The sequence below is a fragment of the Mustela nigripes genome, chromosome 9 (assembly GCF_022355385.1).
Source record: "Mustela nigripes isolate SB6536 chromosome 9, MUSNIG.SB6536, whole genome shotgun sequence".
NCBI classification, from domain to species: Eukaryota; Metazoa; Chordata; class Mammalia; order Carnivora; family Mustelidae; genus Mustela; species Mustela nigripes.
The window spans coordinates 88,863,788-88,875,854 of record NC_081565.1 but is presented as its reverse complement, the minus strand read 5'-3'; the positions used below and the strand labels follow the sequence as shown (position 1 = coordinate 88,875,854).

Genomic DNA, 12,067 nt, shown 5'->3' with positions numbered 1-12,067 from the left:
CGGCCCGGCCGGCAGGGGGCGCTGTGCAGGCGCCGCCCGCGCCCGGACAATGCGCCGCGGCCCGCCCGCCACTCCCCGGGCGCCGCCGCCCGCAGCGCGCCCCGCCCGCGCCCCCTTCCTCCCGAGCGGCGCCCGCTCCCCGGCCACGCGCGGGTCTTACCTGCCGGCCGCCCGGGCCGCCGTCCGCAGCCTGCGGGCCCCGCCGTCCCGCGCCACACTCCCGCCCCGGCCCGACCGAGCCAGACGGCGCCGCCCCGCCCCCGCTCCGCTCCGCGGCCGCCGCCGCCCGCCCCCGGCCGCACGGCGCACGCGCACTGCGCCTGCCGACTGCGCCGGCCGCGCCGCCCGGCCCCGGCCTGACGGGTCGCATTGCGCAGGCGCCATAGCAGCGGGTGGGGCCTGGAGGCCGGGCGGGGTCTGGGGGGCAGCGGGGCTCGGCCGGGAGCCCGGACTGGATCCGACGACGCTCACCTGGAAGCGGGGCGGGGCCTGGCGTGGCAGTGGGAGGAGTCCCGGGAGCCGGGCTGGGCGCTACTCACCCGGCGACGAGGCAGGTGGGGCGGGGCGGGGCGCGGCCGGGCCCCGGCGTCTGGGCGGGGCCTGGAGGGCGGCGGGCGGGGCCTGGAGCCGCGCCCCGGGCGGCAGGGGGGCACCTGGCGGCGGGGCTGGCGGTGAACAGAGCAGGGCGGGCTTAGTGCCGCTCTCACCTGGCGGCGCGGAGGAAGGGAGCAGGGCTGGGCCCGCGGGGCGCTGGGGCCTGGCGCCGCTCACCTGGCGCCTGGGCGCGCGGGACCGAGCTGGGCCGACCTGGCGCCGCTCTGGCCAGGTGGCGGCGTGGGCGGCCGGGGCGGGGCCGAGGGGCGAGGCCGGGCGCGCGTCTCACCTGCCGGCGCCGGGGGCCGCGGGGCGGGGCGGGGCCCGGGGCGGCGGCGGGGCCCGGGGCGGTGGCGGGGCGGGGCCGGGCCCCAGGTGCGCTCCGGGAGGGGGCGATGTTCGGGGCGCGGAGCCCCGGGGTCGGGCGCCGCGGCCTGCGCCGGAAGTCACGCATCCTGGGAAGTTTCGTTTCCGCGTGGCGGGAGGGCTTCCGCGGGCGGCGCGGCCCTGGTCCTGGCACCGACGCCGCGACACGGCCTGCCGCGCGCGCCGCCGGGGCGGCTGAGGCCGGGGACGGCCGTGGGGGCCTCGCCGCAGCGCACGCGCCGGTCTCCCGCGCTGGCCCGCTTCCCGCCGCCGCCCTGCGCCGCCGCCGCCCCTCGCCCCGTCCGCGCGGACCCGGGCCTCGCCCACCCACCCACGTGTGACCTTGAGAGCGCGGCCCGCACCGCCCGCGGGGAGGGTGGAGCAGCTCTCCTTCGAGATGGGGAGCCAGGCCTTCCCACGGCCACTCGTGAACCCGTGGACTCGCTGCGCCCAAGATGCCCCTTGAGTGCGCGTGGGCTGTGCGCGGGAGGAAGGGGGAGAGGACGCGGCGAGGACATTGGACTCCCGCGGAGTTCAGTGCGGGACCTTAAGGTTGACTCTAAGCCCCGCGCCGCAGCCGGGAGCGCTGCGCGCGCCGCCCGCACCCCGGGGCCAGGAGCTTTCCTCCCGGCCCCAGCAGCCCGGTGTCCTCCCGCAGGGCGCGGGACCGCTGTGGTTCCTCGAGGGCCGTCGCGCGGCCGTGTCGTGGGAAAGCGCCTCACCCGGCGTTGTCAGGTCGGATGGCGGGGCTTGGAGAGCGCTCTGGGCGCTGGCCTGGCGCACAGCCGGTGGTTAGCAAGCTCCGCGGGATCTGCCTGGCACCTTTTCCGATTCTCCCAGATAGGGCTGTGCGTGCCTGCTGTGGCAATCAAAGCTCGTCTCGGGTGGCACACGAGGCGTGCGCGGGGACCCAACAGGCCACCTGGAGAGCCCGTTTAGACACACAGAGGAGTGTGGCCCTGTGGTCAGCAGTGAAGAAGCACTGAGCGCTGCGAAGTCGTTGCTTCGGTTTGGCGTGGACGGTAATGGAGCAGATCGGGAGCGGGGGGAGCAGGCCGGTGTCAAGGGGGCAGCGGGTCAGTGCTGTCCCTTCCGTGCCTCCACCTTGCCACTGTGGATATTTGAGGCTGAGTAATTCTTTGTTGAGGGGGCGTTTGGCAGCATCCTTGGCCTGTACCCACTTGATGCCGGTAGCACGCACCTTCTCCGACATTATGACGGTCAAAATGGTCTCCAGAGAAAGCCAATTGCGTTTTCCCATCCCCGTCCTCCTGGAGAAGCCCGGGTTTAAATTTTGCCTCTGCTGATGACCACTGGGAGCGGTCCACAATGCACGGGCAGGGAGGTGAGCCAACCCCATGTCGGAAAAGGCCTCCCTCCCAAGCCGGCAACCACCAAGTCCTTCAACCAGAAGTATCTGACCCACCCTCCCCAGAGAAGCCTTGCTCTTTAGCATGCTGAAGGTCAAAAATAGGCTTGTACATCAGCCATGTAAATCTGTAGATTTTTTAAATGAATCTATTTACAGGGGAAAAAATCAGACAAATCCATTGGGAGACATTGTGCAAAACAGCTCCACTGGACTTTTCAAAAAGTCAGTATCAAACCAATCAGAAAAGCTAGGGGATCAGGGCCAGATGTAAGAGACCACAACCAAGTTCTTCACATGACCCTCAATCCTACACCACTTTGCAGGAAAGAAGCTGTAAAGAGATTTGGGGGACAGCTGGAGGACTTTTTTGTATGAAATGTATTTCAGACTGCTGCTGAATTATTAAATGTTTTAGTGTGATGACGTCTGTCGCATTGCCCTGTTCTTAGGAGATATGTTCTGAATTATTTCAAGTGGAGATTCCTGGTGGCTACAACTTACTTTCAAATGGTTCGGAAACAGATGTATTTTATCTAGAGATAAAGCAAATGTAACAAAACATTAACAATTGGTGCATTTAAATAATGGGTGTATGTGTGTTCACTGTCCAGTTCAACTTCTCTGGAAAACTGAAATTTTTCAAAACAATGAGTTGGAAAAGTGGAGCCACAGTTAGGTCAAGAATCTCTAGGATGGGAGGCTCAGGGAGCAGTCCCTGCCACCTGCCAACTTGCTAACCAAGCATTTCCAGAAACTTAAAGGTTGCAGTTTTGTTTGTTTTGTTTTTTATAGTTTCTCAACCACACTTGACTTCTGGTCAGATGAGCCTACATGTATCCTTTCTTTTTCTTTTTTTTTAAGATTTTATTTATTTATTTGACAGAGATCACAAGTAGTAGGCAGAGAGGCGCATAGAGAGAGGAGGAAGCAGGCTCCCCATGAAGCAGAGCCAGATGTGGGGCTTGATCCCAGAACCCTGGGATCATGACCTGAGCCGAAGGCAGAGGCTTTAACCCACTGACCCACAGGCACCCCTACATGTATCTTTTCTCCTGCAGCAGCTTTGTTGCTGGTAAATATAAATTGTTAATAGTCCAGCCTCTGCTAGGCCTATGTCTGTCTCTCTCTCTCTTTCTCTCTCTCTCACTTTTTAAGATTTTATTTATGTACTTGGGAAAGAAAGATCTAGAGAGCATGGGGGGGTGGGGTGTTGGCAAAGGGAGAGGGAATGAGAGAATCTTAAGCAGGGTCCACACCCATCACATAACAGAGCCCAACACAGGGCACCATCCCACAACACTGAGATAATGACCTGAGCCAAAACCAAGACTCAGATGCTCGATCAACTGAGCCACCCAGGCCCCTCTAAGGCTATGTCTCTTAATGTTGGGTCCCTGGGCTCCTATTTGGGGAGAGCAAATTTCTGCCCCAGATTAATAAATCTGTGATACAGGAGTGAGGTGAGCTTAGACCAAGAGCAAACCTTGGTGTATTGGTATACTTACCCCACTGACCTTGTGTTAGTTAAAAACCAAACTTAAGAAGCCTTTTCAAGTTTGGTTGTTTTTTAAGATTTTTTTTTTTATTATTCTTTGGCAGTGATCACGAGTAGGCAGAGAGGCACGCGGGGGGGTGGGCAGAGTGGGGTGCAGGCTCCCAGCTTCCACCTGAGCAGAGAGCCCAGTGCAGGGCTTGATCCCAGGACTGGGATCATGGCCTGAGCTGAAGGTAGAGGATTAACCCACTGAGCCACCAAGGTGCCCCTCAAATTATATTTATTATAAAATAATCCAGTTGTTCAACACCGCAAAAAGTATTCAATATGCATCATATACACTGTGCACAAGGATAATTTGTATTAGTTTAGCCTCTAGGTGGATGAGTTTGATGAGCTTTCCATCTTTTTGTAGAAAGGGAGGCTCTCTCCCTATTGGCTAGTTGCATCATCCTCCCGTCGGCCCAGTACCCCTGGACCCCCCGGGCAGTGGGAGCAAAAGCCGTTGAACTGAGAACACTTGGGCTTCTTTCCTGTCTAATATGTTGATCCTTACGATTGGAGCTCAGGCTGGCCCATCCACTCCCACCTGTGGCTCCAGATTTCTGGCTGTGCTAATGAGGCATCCCTAGCACGTGAATCCTGATCGAACGGCAGCCTTACCAGGACAGGGGCATCAATTCTGTGCTGGTCCTGTTGGGCACTGGGGTTAGATCTCCCGCTGAAAGCCATCTTGATACACACTATGCAGAAGGATGCGTGAGGTCTAACACTGTCATCTGGTGCAAGGGTGTCCAGAGCTTGCTTGCATGGTCGGCAGTGGGGCCAGAAATTGGGGGGAGGGGTCTCCTCTGCCTGGAACTTCTCCAGGTATATACCCCGCTCAGGGCCCCTGGAGGCTGGATTCTCCAAGCCTCTTCTCACCCTCCTGTCACTTACTTGATCTCTGGCAAGACCTTTTCTGTCCATTCTCTGTTGTATGTCCACTGCCTGGACTAGAGCAGAGTGAGCAAGGGGTTCACTGAGGATCCTGCACACCATTTGTGGACTACAGATGGCTTCCCAGGTTTGCTGCACAATTTCAGTCCAGATGCTACTCTTCTAGGGGAAGTAATCCTTCAGGGAAAAAAGCAGGTTCTCCAGAGATGCTAATGCAGGCTCTGGAGGGCCACGCAGTCCCAGGCCTAGACCCTGGCCGCTGACCCCTTTCCCCACACCCAGGGTCCCCCAGGGTCCACCTCAACTGGAGGGTGTAAATCCCCTCTTTCCGCTCTGACGGGAGGGGCCTGGCTACCGGCTACCATCAGGTAGATCCCACACAGAAGCTTCTTCTAAAGGGGGAGGGAGCCAGCCTGTCATAATCCCCTCACCCTGGAAGTCTCGCAGAGGGACAAGAAGGGCCAGAGGACCATTCCCCTTAGGAATCCTGTCTCTCCACAGGCATTGTTGGCTTAAAAACTTGCTCCTGGAACTTCAGCAAAATCACAAATTTGAGCGCCTGCCCCTACCAGGCTTCTCTTGGGCCATCGAAACTGTCAGCGCCCTGCCAAATAAAAAAGAGAGCCCGGAGAGCCTTTCTATTAGTTAAGCCCTGGCTTAACAAATGTCGAACAGCCCAGGCACCATATTAGCCTACATCCACGGCCACAAGAACGTTTCGACTTCATGGAGGGACTGTCACGTGGTGTGAAGGAAGTGTTTGCAGAAAGAATGACTCCAAGAGAAATGGCAGGAGCAGAGTTCAGCTCTCTGGTCAACTGGCAGCTTCCTCCCCTGGTTCACTCCTGGGCCCCTCCCGGTCATTCTCTGCACAGCGGGCAAATAAACGTGCTCAAATGTCTCCTGAGAAGCCTGCCATGACCACCTGCATGTGTCGATTGTTCTCTGGTCTCTGCAACGTACGTGCTGTGTGTCTCTTCAGAGCACTGATTCTCCTTTGCATTCCCATAAAATATTGATTTGTTTATGTGTGTGTTGCCCGTCTGCCACCCCGTTACAAAATCCAGATGGCAGGGCAAGATCCGTCCTTACCAGTATACCTCCTGAAGGAAAGTAAGGATATAGATGTTGGATATAGATGAACTGTTGGATATAGATGAACATATGACTTGTTTCAGGAATACTGGATCATGTGGATTTATCAGGACGTGCTGCTTGTGGGGATTCAGTTGCCAGGACACTGGGCAATTTAAATTCTCATTACCTACTCTTACAAGATTATATCAAGAATCAAAATAAATTCTGGACAGCCCTGTACACGCAGAAGGGAGTTTCACCATCCAGGAAGACACAGCTAAAGATGTTCAGTGGAGTTTGTGGGGCGGCTGTTGAATCAATCTGGTGCTATCTGGAGGAGAATTTCGAGAATCATAAACTACAGGAGACTATGAAGAAGTCTATGGTAATGATGTTGGGGGACAGCTTTGGGTTGAATGGAATGCTCATGGAAAGGATGATATAACTTCCAAACACCAAGCACACTGGACCCTTGATGGTAGGGGGTTTACTGCTTTGTTGGATGGCACAATGGTCAGGTTGAGAGGGAGGAAATTCTCATCATAAAAAAAAAAAAAAAAAAAAAACAAGAATTTTTATTAAATGTTATGAGGATAATAAAATTATGTTTATTTCTCTCAACAGATTAGTTTTTCCTGTGTTTGACCTTTACATAAATGAAATGAAACAATGACACGCCTGCCTATCCCATACTCCTTCAATACTCCCAGGGACCCTGTGCACAAACCGGAAGACAGCTACTATAGGTTATACCCCTAGAAGTGGGATCTATGAACGAAGTATATGTGTTACCAGATAAAACACCTATGCAGTGATAGAGTTTCAGATGTCTGTCAATTTATTAGGTGACAAAACCATACCCATGATAGTTTACACTTGCATTTCTCTCATCATAAGATAAACTGGTCTCTTTACATACGTTTAAAGGTCACTTGGTCCTAGGGAATCCACTATAAACTATTAGAAGTCATAAACGAATCTAGCAAGGTTGCAGAATATAAGATCAATATACAAAAACCAATTGTCGTTTTTTGTGGAGGCCAAGAAAGACTAAGGCCACCCCGTCTCAGGTTTAGCCTTAGCATAAGTACAGCCATCCTTGCTCTGGCAGCCGTCTCCGAACCCTGTGCCCAAGGGCAGAACTTTCCCCTACTTTACTTTAGTTCTAAGAACCCCCGCCCTGCTTTAGTAAACAGGAAGCCCCACCCTGCTTTAATAACAGGAACTCATAAATACCCCTGCCTTAACTAAGCTCGGGGTCCAAGTCCCTACTCCACTGAGTTGGGTGTACTTGGGCCCAAGCCTAAACATGTCACCTCGGGGTCCAAGTCCCTGCTCCGCTGTGTCAGGTATACTTAGGCCCAAGCTTAAGCTTGTTAAATAAACCCGCGTGTGATTGCATTGGTGTTGGCTCCTTGGTGGTCTCTGGGACGCAAAAACTTGGGCACAACAGTTTTAAAGTATAGTAGCAATAAACAAACTAAAAGTGAGATTGAGGAAACCATTCCTACAATATGGATGGCCCTAGAGGGTATTATAATAAGTCAAAGAAAAATGCCGTATGATTTCATTTATATGTGGGATCTAAAAAACAAAACTGGCGCCTGGGTGGCTCAGTGGGTGACCTCTGCCTTTTCAGGTCATGGTCTCAGGGTCCAGGGTTCAAGTCCCGCATTGGGCTCTCTGCTCAGCGGGGAGCCTGCTTCCTCCTCTCTCTCTGCCTGCCTCTCTGCCCACTTGTGATCTGTCAAATAAATAAATAAATCTTAAAAAAAAAAAAGTTTTCAAAAGAATAAAACAGGAACAAAATTAATTAATAAAAGAAGTGCAAAGTTCATACCCTGAAAATCTCCAAACAGTGTTGAAAAGAAAGAACTGAGTCACAGATTAAAACACTTCGCGCTTACAGGTGACAGTACCTTCCAGATGGCTCTTGGGGTTCAGGGCAATTCCTCTCGAAATCCCAGCTGATTTTTTTTTTTTTTTTTCAAAAATTGACAGGCTGATCCTCAAATTTGTGTACAAATGTAAGGGATCCAGGATAGCCAAAGCAATATTGAAAAAGAAGAGTAGAGCATGAGGGATCCCACTTCTCGACTGCTGAACCTCCCGAGATAACGAAGAGGTGGGACCGCCATGGGATCAGAGCTACAGGCGGAGGCACGAAAACAGCCCAGAAATAAACACTCACATTTACAATCAATCAATTTTCCACGGGGAAATCAATTGATTTTCCAAGACAGTGTGATGGGATGCCAGTCTTCTCAACAAATGGTGCTGGGAGAGTGTATATTCACATGCTAAAAAAATGAGGAGGGAACCACCTCCCCAACTGCACGCGGTGTGTTAACTATTGACTCAAACGTGTCAAAGACCTAAATGTAAGAACTATAGAGTGCTGGGCGCCTGGGTGGCTCAGTGGGTTAAGCCTCTGCCTTCAGCTCAGGTCATGATCTCAGGGTCCTGGGATTGAGCCCCACATCGGGCACTCTGCTCAAGCAGGGAGCCTGCTTCCCTCTCTCTCCCTGCCTGCCTTTCTGTCTACTTGTGATCTCTGTCTGTCAAATAAATAAAAATCTTAAAAAAAAAGAAAGAAAACCCACACAATGGGAGAAAATATCTGAAAATCACCTTTTGAAAAAGGACTTGTGTACCGAACAACATAAAGAACAATAATAAGGGGCGCCTGGGTGGCTCAGTGGGTTAAGCGGCTGCCTTCGGCTCAGGTCATGATCCCAGGGTCCTGGGATCGAGTCCCACATCGGGCTCCTTGCTCGGCAGGGAGCCTGCTTCTCCCTCTGCCTCTGCCTGCCTCTCTGTCTGCCTGTGCTCGCTCTCTCTCCCTCTCTTTCTCTGACAAATAAATAAAATCGTAAAAAAAAAAAAGAACGATAATAAAACAACAAACAATTAAGAAGGGGCCATGGGTCAGAATAGCTAGTTCTCCCAAAATGAGAAGCAGGTGGCCAGTAAGCCCTGGAAAAGACATGGAAAAAAATGTCATCAGCTGTCCAAAGGGCCACAGAGGGTATATTTCTATTTAAACAAATGCCCAGAATAGGCAAATCCATGGAGACAGAAGGATGAGCGGCTACCCAGGACTGGAGACAGGGGTCGGGGAAAGCGCTCCAGGACGGTTGTGGTGACGGGTACACAGCTTTGTGAACGTACCAAATGCCGTCGAGCTGGACACTTTAAATAGGTGAGCTGCCTGCCCTGTGAATTCTCTCTCAACACAAGCTGCTACATAAAGGAGTAAGACAGAAAAACGTCACTGATGGCCGTGGTCTCGTGAATTGTCTGTGGCCTCGGTCTACCCTTCTACTTGGGTTTTTGTTTTGTTTTTCTCCTTTGTTTATAGGAACTCTTTGCACATGGAAGAATATTAGTCCTTAATCACATGCTGGCAAAAGTTTTACCTGATTTTTCGTTGGGTTTCTTATTTCATTTCTGGTGGTTTTGTTTTTCGTTTTGTTTTTCCTGCAAAGGTTTAAAAACTGTATATAAGCGGATTTGGTGCTGTTACGTTGCCTCTTCATATTTTTTACCATGTTTGGAAAGACCTTCCCTATAATGAAATAATGTTTTTTTTCCTCTCACAGTCAGAAACTTTTCTTTTTAGGGTTCTTTAGGATGTTAGAATGATACGATATAACTTTAAGCACTAGAAAAGATTAATTTTGACTTTGTCTATAAACATTTCCCCCATGTTTTTAATGTGGCTTTCATCATCAAATACCCAAAACCATTTACATTCATCCTCTATTGTGTTTAAATATTAGTCTGTATCATTCTGAGATGACTACCCTAGAAATCCAAAACACGCTTTCCTGAGGGTCACCAGCTTGTGTGTGTGTGTTTGAGTGTTCAGAAACAGAGCCCAGCACCCTCTTCCCCAGGCCCTATTCTCCTCCAAAGCTTTCTTTGATTTGAAAAATGGGAATAATTAACATACAATGGGAGAGAGTAACTATGTGAAGCCCCAGTGCTTGCAAACAATGGCCCTGAGTGACCGGTGACTTTCACAATGGCCTGCCAGCCCAGCTACCGACTTCAGTTTGGGTGTGTGAGGTTAGTGCCCACCAAGGGTGATCCTGGTCCTTGCCACGCCTCTTCCTGCGGTGAGGGTGACTCAGGCTGAGCGAAGTCTGGCATACGCGGAGGTGAGGCCCTGCATTCCGGCGGACGACACAGGTCCAGGTTCACCCCAGTCGTGCAGCCCGTGGCCAGAACAAGGACGGACCTAGACAGCCTGGGGCCACAGGGCTCCTGTGCCGTAATCTGTGCCAAGTCCTCATGGGCCCTTTCCTGCATCAGCAGACTCTGGGCCTGGGAGGAGGAGAGCTTCTTGATCTGGGGAGGGCAGGGCTGACCTCATTTTCTGCCCCAACATTGGTAAATCTGAGTGTCCTTAGGAACTGGAGTTTGAGCCTCAAACCTGGCTCCTAGGCTTCCTGTTTCTGTCTCAAACTACACCCTCTATCCTGAGACCTCCGAAGCCTACTTTGCCCACCAAAAGGCAAGAATTTTGTTCTCTTCAGCTCTTCTGACACTCCTCCATTGAGGCAGAGGGCGTTCGCATGCTCGGAACAGGTGAATTTCAAACGTGTGATCGGGCCGCTAAAAGCCCCACGCATGCCCACGTGCAAACGTGCTTCACGGGAGTATCTGTACACACTGCTGCACATCAGTACGTGAAAGACGGGGCGCCTGGCAGGCTCAGTCAGTTAAGCGTCTGCCTTTGGCTCAGGTCATGATCCCAGGGTCCTGGGATCGAGCCCCACATCGGGCTCTCTGCTCAGCAGGGAGCCTGCTTCCCCCTCTCTCTCCTCTCTCTCTGCCTGCCTCTCTGCCTGCTTGTGATCTCTCTCTGTCAAATAAATAAATAAAATCTTTAAAAAAAAAAAAATTCTCTAAAAAAAAAAAGTCAAAACCTAGTTCTCCAACTTAAACTTATAATTCTTACTACTCCCTGTGTCTAACAAACATTTGCCTCCGTTTTAAGGAGGGGCTTTGAGACAAGTTCCCTCAAGCATTTCGCAAAATACTAGATTTCCTCTGTAAGAGCTTCCGTTGGGTAATGAAGGAACAAAAACGTTCCCGAGTGGTTAGCAACTGTCACAGATTCATACACTGCAGGCGCTTCCAAGTGGACTGATAATGTTTATGAAGAGAAAGATTTCCTTTTAAAATTAAAAAAAAAAAAAGTCCATTCAGTTACTTACATGTTTTTAATTGAAATCATGAGACTGTTGTGCCCCAAGTCCTTAAGCTTTTTTTTTTTTTAATTAATTTATTTATTTATTTGACAGATCACAAGTAGGGAGAGAGGCAGGCAGAGAGAGAGGGAAGCAGGCTCCCTGATGAGCAGAGAGCCCAATGCGGGGCTCGATTCCAGGACACTGGGATCATGACCTGAGCCGAAGGCAGAGGCTTTAACCCACTGAGCCACCCAGGCGCCCCAAGTCCTTAAGCTTTTTAAAAATACTTAAAATACCAGGTATGCACAAGAATACTAACACTGGGTTCACGTTGGGCCCTCGGGCGCGCACCCACGTTGAAATCTCCCTGGAGTAAAGCGCGCTTGCCCAGCAGACCGCGGAGCGAGGCCAGAACACCCTTCCCGAGCGGTGCTGATCCTCAGCTCCAGAAACCCGTTGTGCCCTCCTCAAAATGGGGGAAACGTTTCTGGCCAAAGGGCCACCCAGCCCACGTTTGCAGGACTCAGGTTAGGCGATATCAATACTGCTCTCCGGCCTGCCCTGAAGACAGTGGCTGAACTTTTCTGCATTTGGCATTTTTGCCTTTTGTGCCTGTAAGATATTTAAATGACATTTCTTGGGTTTTGTACTTCCTGAGGCCCTCACTCTGCACCCACAAGTTCTACGGTCAATTTTTTTTTTAAGGTTTTATTTATTTATTTATTTATTTATTTTTTAAAGATTTAATTTCTTTATTTGACAGAGAAAGATCACAAGTAGATGGAGAGGCAGGCAGAGAGAGAGAGAGAGAGGGAAGCAGGCTCCCCGCTGAGCAGAGAGCCCGATGCGGGACTCGATCCCAGTGATGAAGTTCTAGAACCTAGGTGAGGTTTGGTGGGTTGAGGTCCGGAGCCGATGACCAAGAAAGAATTCTTGAGACATCTTTGGTGCAAAATGGTGGTTTATTAAAGCACGGGGACAGGACCCGTGGGCAGGAAGAGCTGCTGCCCCGGGTTGTGCGGG

General features: G+C 52.0%; 1 protein-coding gene across 6 annotated transcripts in view; it reads right to left on the bottom strand.

Annotated features, from left to right (window-relative positions):
* The window catches only part of SPIN1 (spindlin 1), an 80,160-nt gene extending 79,342 nt beyond the window's left edge, over positions 1-818 (bottom strand). For 4 of the 6 annotated variants that reach the window (XM_059412078.1, XM_059412084.1, XM_059412079.1 and 1 more), the window contains exon 1: positions 161-247. The gene's annotated coding sequence lies outside the window, so the exon portion shown is untranslated. Of the gene's footprint in view, positions 1-160; positions 248-653 lie in introns of those variants that run through there. The other 2 variants (XM_059412080.1, XM_059412082.1) reach the window with 2 other exon arrangements.
* Between the last annotated feature and the right edge of the window lie 11,249 nt (positions 819-12,067).